This window comes from Gasterosteus aculeatus, chromosome 12 (assembly GCF_964276395.1).
Source record: "Gasterosteus aculeatus chromosome 12, fGasAcu3.hap1.1, whole genome shotgun sequence".
NCBI lineage: Eukaryota > Metazoa > Chordata > Actinopteri > Perciformes > Gasterosteidae > Gasterosteus > Gasterosteus aculeatus.
In genome coordinates, this window is record NC_135700.1 from 6,355,975 (window position 1) to 6,362,444 (window position 6,470).

Below are 6,470 nucleotides of genomic sequence, written 5' to 3' on the forward strand. Positions count from 1 at the left end.
TGGAAACAAAGCAATTTAGATTTGTGTCACATCCAGGTTAATTAAAATATGCAGCCTGCCATCAGAGTATCACGACCCACAGCTTGAGAACCACCTTATTTGGCTGGCTTCTTTTTCATGAGGAGGCCTTTAAAATACAGCCACTAAAACAGAGCATTTCTGAATGGTTATAAACAGACATCCGATGTGATAAATGTGTACATTCAAGAAACCCAATATTAAATTTAACTACCCTGTTATTTGAACCACAACCTAACATTCCAGGTTATTTGAACACATTCGAATATCCATCAAACTAAGCAGCACTCATTATGACTTATGGAGTGTTGACATTTTTTTCACTAGGAAACATTCTAGCTGTTAAGACATTAATTAGGGCTTGAAATACATTTTGCTACTGATTTGTGCCAAGCAAGTTTCCAAATGTGATCACCCAGAGGTACACGCTTGTGCAGTTTTGCATGTACTGTGTGCAGTGACCTGCTTGATTATGCTGTTCCTGTGAGATGTGAGGTGGAAGGAATAATCCAAACATCAAGAGGCTCCTGCACAGATTACAAGAGGCTTGTCGCTTTTCAGTTAGACAAGAATGTTACTCGCGAGCAGCACTATTGTAGATAAAACAAAGGCAAAGCTTAATTTCTCCACGGTGGAGACATCATCCATTTATAAGCTTTAGGTGGCGAGGGAGCTCGCCCGATGGCTCTCAAGGAAATGAGAGCTCACCTTTAACCTCCAAGAGACAAACCCTCAGCATCCTTCAAGGGGATGAATCGTTTGCACCCCAGCAGACAAACACAGCCTGTCGTTCAGCACAAACGTTGAGCCGGAGCATCCGGGCGATACCGTGCCGGTGACACGTAACCTCAGGCAGCGCAATGACAGCACCATAAGCCTTTCCAGACTCCCCTGAGCACAGGGTCTGAAAAGAGACTTTGTCGTTGGTTTATTGCTCTGCTCGCAACTTAAACTGTAAAATTCACTTCATTTTCTTTTGTAATTTGACTGTCACACATCAACAAATGACAGGTGTCACTCCTGTCACCAACAACCGAGGCTCGGAGGGAGAGCGAGCGGTGGACGTTTTTTAATCACCGTCTACAGCCTCTGCAGTCTGGTGCTGCTTTTTAAGATAGACTCTCATCTTACTAAAAGGGATGCTGGAATAATATAATCATAATGCTTTGAATGAGCAAACATGGCCATGGGCATTACCGGCCGTGTCATGCAGTGAGTGGGAGTGGAGTCATCCTCTTTTGTCAGGGGTGGGAGAGCTGGTTGTGAACGCATTCTTACTGGCACAGAAGGTCGTCCGTATCGTAGCGTTCCAACTGCAGCTCCGGGCAGTTACCAAAATATCTGTAACACTGTCGGCACCTCTCCGCATTCTGCATCGTCCACTACACGTGTGCCTGGTGCCGAGGACCCCCGCAGACCACGCATGACTGCTAATTGGGTTTCACAGCACAACTAATTGTTTTGTGGATAAGAAATAGTGGGTTGAGGAATCGGGTTCTTGGGTAAACTACTCTACTATGCTAGATAAAACAATTATACCGTAAGCCAGGGGTCTTCAACGGCCAAGGACCCCAAACTGATGGCGAGATGGAACAGGGACCCCCTATTCTACTTTGGCCCGCCATCTTTTATTTTACTTTACTTTTCTTTCCTTTACTTTACTTTAGTCGTGAGCATGAACGCGATGTGATTGGCTGGTGCCCGATTAGCTGTGAGTGAACCGGTGTGCAGCTTGAGAGAGCTGCTGTGGGAAGCTGAATGTGTGTGTGTTAACGTCTTCTCCATCATTTTATGCGTTCGCTACAATGTGTTGGATTCATGTTAATGTGTATTTAAAGACAATGAATACAGTTCTGATTTATTTATTTTTTTATTATTTTTTTTAAACAACCCAAAAATGTACGACCCCCCCCTGCAGTACCTTGTTGAAGACCTCTGTTGTAAGCAACAAGCATTTTTACATTCAAGTTAAATAATTAGTATTTTTTTAGTGAAGATCTGTCAGATTATTTGTAAAATGAAAGAGACTCATAATGATCCCACAGAAAATAACCATCCAATTTTCCAGTTCCCAACGCTCTGCTGAGCTTTATAGCGCTTTAGCTAACTAAAGCCAAATGTTCATTTTTCAGACCAGAACTGTTTTAGTTCAGCCTAACTGCGTTCCAGCACAGACAGCTGTTTTCAACCAAAAAGAAGTGATGAATCCACTGTGCATCTCCTGCCAGACAGGCAAAGCCTAGCGACTGGCTGGACGGACAAAGGTCAACGAACAGCTAAAGAAAATGGTTGCATTCACTTTAGCCTTCTTAAGGTAACTGTGTTTAAAAAGCGGTTTTCAATTGCTGCGTGAAATTCCTTTATAATTCACAATGCTTTGGATTTTACGATGCCACTGGACCATCTGGTCATGAACATGTTGGAAAGGTGATTCATGAAAAAAGCCATCTGTGCCTCTGGCGCTTTCGTCAGACGGTACACTTTTGCTATTTCTGAAATCAGCGCTGAGCATGACAGTTTCCTCAGGAACGTGTGAGTTTCCCACCACCTCCTCACTTCAAACCCTGAGCTCTGCCGAGGACAAATCAGACAACAACCACATCCACAGGGCCTGCACACCCGGAGACCAGCGGTCCACGTGTTAAATGTGCAGCATGAGGATAGAAGGAATCGCTTCATCACATCAGTGACCACTTTGGAGTAGTGAAGACAAAGTTCATACGCATATTCATAACTTGATTTCACACAGCATCCCCTTAAAGGGCTGGGATAATACAACTAGTGATGAGCCATATTAGCAGAGAACAAATATAAATGTAGCCGTGAGAAATTGCATGAATAAGCATTACAAACGGCAAAATTTGATTAAAAAAAAGTATTTTAGGGCATAATAAGTTAATTATAACTAAACGAGTTTTTAGTATTTCAGGAGGTGAGGAGTAGGATGGTGGAAGTCTGTAATAATAGAATAATAATAAACAGCAGGTAGTGAGCAGGATCTGGAAGTCTAGCCTGTACAATGTAATGAAATCAGAACAGTGGCGACATTATCAAATTGGGTTTTGTACAAGTCGTGGTTTTCTAACAGTTGATTTAGGAGAGAGAAACGTGTTGCAGTGATCGTGCCTAAACAGGGATCACTTATTGACCAGCTTTTCAGAATCAGCCGTGAAAAATAATGGGATCAATAGTGACAAAATTTTGGAATTGGAAATATATGCAGTGGAAGTAATATTGTTATAATATATAATAATAATAGTATAATAAATCATTGTATAAATAATAATATTGTTTTCAGCACAAAAGAAGTAAGTTTGGTGTCTTTTTGGTGAAATCTCTGATATGAATGCTTCCAGTTACTAGTTACTGCGTATCATCTGCCTGGAAATGGAAACCTTTACCGTTTTATTAAACCACCAAAGGGCAAAATATTAGAGAAAAGATGAGAACCAAGAAAAGGTCCCGGTGGCACATAACCGACCTTCTTGTGGATGAACAGTTTGTGTAAATTAAAAGTAAGATCTGTGGGGTAATTCTGATTTAAACAAGGAGAGAGCAGTCTAAGTGAAACTTAATGATTTCCTGCACTGAGGTCTAGAAGCGGAGTCAGGGCCCTAGGAGAGTAAGTAGGAAGCCATTTACCACTTCTGTCGTCCTTTGCTGTGCTGTGAAGTTTTCTGAAGCCAGATTGGCGAAAGTCATACCGGTATAGGGATGACAGGTGATTCACTCGTTGCTGTTGATCACATTTGAGGCCATGTACGGATTTTTTGGGGAGATAACCCCGTTTCTCACGGTGCCGCAATTAAGAGAGCTGTTTATTATATTTACTAGTGGGCTGAGAATTTGAAGAGGGTCCTTTAATTAACTCTGAAGGAATAGGGTTGAGTAAGCAAGTAGTAGCTGCGGAGAATACTCCCAATTTCAGAGAGTGAATGAGGAGAAATGATCTACAAGTGGGCATTGTTGTTTTTCTGATGTCATTCTTGGGGATAAAGCATTCTGTGAGGTCAGTTACAGCTCACTTAGTGTCAAATATAAATGTTTCAGGCATCAGGCTGGAGCGCTGAGCTGTTCCGCCATCCTAAGTGTCTGGCTTAGTTAGAACAGGCAGGCTTGTGACCCACAAAGCACTTTTGAGTTAATATTTGTCGGGATGGAGCTGGCCAAGATCAGACTGTATTACGCTGGATGAGAGCCACATCTTCAGCTTGCTCAGTTCTCTTCTTTTTTTAAGTGCTTTCATCTTGGAGAGGCAGTATCAATGTTGTAGTTCTGGCTTTGAAATAGTCACTTCATTCTCTGACTTGCTCTCTGTGATTAATTCATTACCGTTTCCAAGGGACTTCTGTTGATGAAGGAAGAGCTTCTTCTTCTTCTATATGAACCCACACGTGGCCTCCACTTATCATGCACACTATTCAGGTCACTATGTAACCCTCACCTACTTCCTTTATTCCAATTTAAACTTGTGAGAGCATCGCAAACCAAGTGAGTTGGTCATTTTATATACAGTATATGTGCAACTTTTTCAATTTCCACAAACTGTAATATTTACTTTTTCTTCACTCCTTTTTTTTTACTCAATCGTGGCTTTGGATCTCTCCACTGTGGGGAAGGAGGACATTGGGAGGAGGACCTACCGAGCGCTGGAGCTGAAGCCTGAGGCACAGCTGCAATAACGGAGCGGTTGGCCTCGTCTTCATCACAGCAACAGTCAAGGTTCCTCCTGGGTTCTTTGATGTGGGCGGCTCTGAATAAGCAGGTGGGTGGACTAGAAATATGTTCATTAAACAGCAGTGGAATGACTGCAGCTACCACTTTGATCTGGAGAGAGAGAGGAAAGAATATCTTCTTGATCGTTACAAAAATAGTTCATTTAGAGGATGAATTTAGTACCTTTAGTTATTGCTTATATTTAAATGTCTTGTTATGTTAATCATCTTAAACGTTTTTTAATTCTGAATGGGTTTTTTTACTGACCCACCTCACATGAGACATTGCGTGAGTTACACTCAGGACAACATTCAGATTCAGATTGATTTAGTGTTGCATGGGAGGAGCCTTTTGACCCTTTTCTTCAGCTTTCCACCTGGAAGCGAGTAGAATTTGTCCACATATCACAATGCAGTCATTGGGTGTCTCGGTATGTGAGCTGTAAATGAATCTCATGGTTGAAGTAGTATTCAGCTGCTTCCATAAACACTCTTACTGATTGATATTTTCCATAGCGTTACATAAATGTTATATAATGTTCTGCTGCGAGATGAGTGGGCAAGTGGAGCTGCACGGGCAAGAAAGTTTGTATTAAAGTATAATGTGTTGGTTGAAAGAAAAACGTTTCGTGGCGGAGTAAATCCTTCAGGTCGACTTTCTACCCAGAAGCGTTTCGGTTTGTGACTTTTGAGGCCCGGTATTCAGTCATATCCTCTACAAACCAACCGCCTCACCTTCAAACAGCTACACCAGAATATAAAACCAATGTCCCCATCGAAACAGCCAGTTACGTTGAATTCATTTCAACTGACAGACGCAGAGAGACATCAACGTGACTCTGACATGGAAACAGGGAAGGAGACTGATGAAGGCGGACAGAGAGAAAGGGTACGAGGAGCTGGAGCCGGTGCATGTGTTGCTGTTTGTTTTCTTTAAAAGGGAGATCAGGTGGAAATTAGGCCATACTCTCCTTCCTGAGACATTTACAACCCGGCATGAGCAAGTTCCAAAAAAATGGAACAGAAAAAAAGAAAATGAGGCCTGCTGACTTGACAAAATGCAAAAAAAAGCCCTGTCCCTTTGCCAAAAGTCAGAGAGCAGCAAAACTTTGATCCATCACCACCTGAGCGTGGGGAGATAATAAGAAGCCTCATCTGCCCTTTTCCCGTCCTCCACAATCATTAACATAATTCTGTATTAATCAGCTGCCGCCTCCGCTACTCAGCAGCCGAGATCTAAAAATGACCCCGAAAACTCTGACTTGGCTTCCTCCTCAGATGGGAGGAGTTAGAGGGGGGTGGGGGGAGGTGAAGAGTTTTGGGGGACGGAGTGGGTGCCGGGGTATCCCAAGGATTGTGATCCCGCGCTTGGTATAAAAAGGGGAAGCCTTTGATGTGTGGATGGAGTCGCGTCCTAATGGGGGCTCGTGACACGGCGGTCTGCCCCTGCCAGACTGGAGGTGGCATCGCAGAGCGGCAGCCGAGCGCGCTGAAACACTCCTGCTGTTCTCCGCTTGTTCAGCCAGGTTCTGTCACTGCCAGCCCAGTGCTACACTTTTGGTCTGTGCAGCTACACTTTCAATTATTCATCGGCCCGCAGCACCTTGCAAACAGAGACGGGGACGCACATCTGCTGCTGTTAGCACTCAACATCTTTCCGTTGTTGTTTTTTCAACCGATTCTATGTTTTACCTTGAAACTAACAAGTTCCGTTTGCAAGCGGGAAAATACTGGGAA